This window comes from Condylura cristata, unplaced genomic scaffold, assembly GCF_000260355.1.
Source record: "Condylura cristata isolate star-nosed mole 26May11 unplaced genomic scaffold, ConCri1.0 scaffold00016, whole genome shotgun sequence".
In the NCBI taxonomy this organism is placed as follows: domain Eukaryota; kingdom Metazoa; phylum Chordata; class Mammalia; order Eulipotyphla; family Talpidae; genus Condylura; species Condylura cristata.
The window spans coordinates 47,153,051-47,154,028 of record NW_004567117.1 but is presented as its reverse complement, the minus strand read 5'-3'; positions in this window follow the sequence as shown (position 1 = coordinate 47,154,028).

Sequence of the window (978 nt, the reverse complement as noted above, 5' to 3'; positions counted from 1 at the left end):
GCGGACCGCGCCGGCGCGACGTGTTCAGGCACGCACGAGCCCGCGGTCCCTCGGCCTGCTGGACCCGCTGGGCAGTTTTCTGTGCCACCACTCCTGACACACCCGTCAGCGCAGAGTGTGTCCTCGTGTGGCACAGGGGGCGGGCTGGGGGCTGGGCCAGGCCACGCCACGGTGCTGAGGGCCTGACTGCCCCGCCGCCCTCCCCAGGGTGGGGGCGCGAGGCCGGAGAAGCGGCTCCTGCCCATCCGCAGAGGTCGATGCAGCAAGGCTGTGAGGGTCCAAAGCCCGTGAACTTGACCTCTGCCAAGCTGGCCGTGGGAGGGGGCAGGGAGTGCCCGGGGTCCTCTGTCTCTCCTCTGCCCCCGCCCGGGGGCCACCACTGGGGACCAGGGCGCGTCTCACCGTCCAGTTTATTTGAGATCTTTGTTCCTCTGGTCAGTGCAAATCATAATCATTAACAAAAGCCACAGAACTCACCCTCTTAGACGCGATTTAAAGGCAGCGCCGGGCACCTCACCCTGCGGGCGCCTCACCCTGGGGACGCCTCACCCTGGGGCACCTCACCTTGCCAAGGGCCTCACCCTGCGGGCGCCTCACCCTGGGGGCGCCTCACCTTGCCAAGGGCCTCCCCCGCCCAGCGCCTGGCCCGCCCAGTGCCTCGCCCGCGCCTCACCTGCCCAGCGCCTCACCCCGCCAAGAAGATGTCGTCCAGGGCTGAACAGACATGCAGCAGTCAGGTCCGGCCTGGAGCCCCCAGGGGGCCGCAGGCCTTAGGGAGCCCCGGCCCGCCTCTGCTCTCTGTGGGTGTGTCTGCAGCACGCGCACTGGCCATCGAGTCTAGGGGACCACACGTCATGGGGAAGGACTCCCCGAAGTTGCCCCAGGTGTAATCTCTGCTCTTCACCCAGCTTCTCTCCGAGTAACGCCAACGGGCAAAAGCATGATGGGTCACTCCACAGACGACGGCCAGGCGGGGAG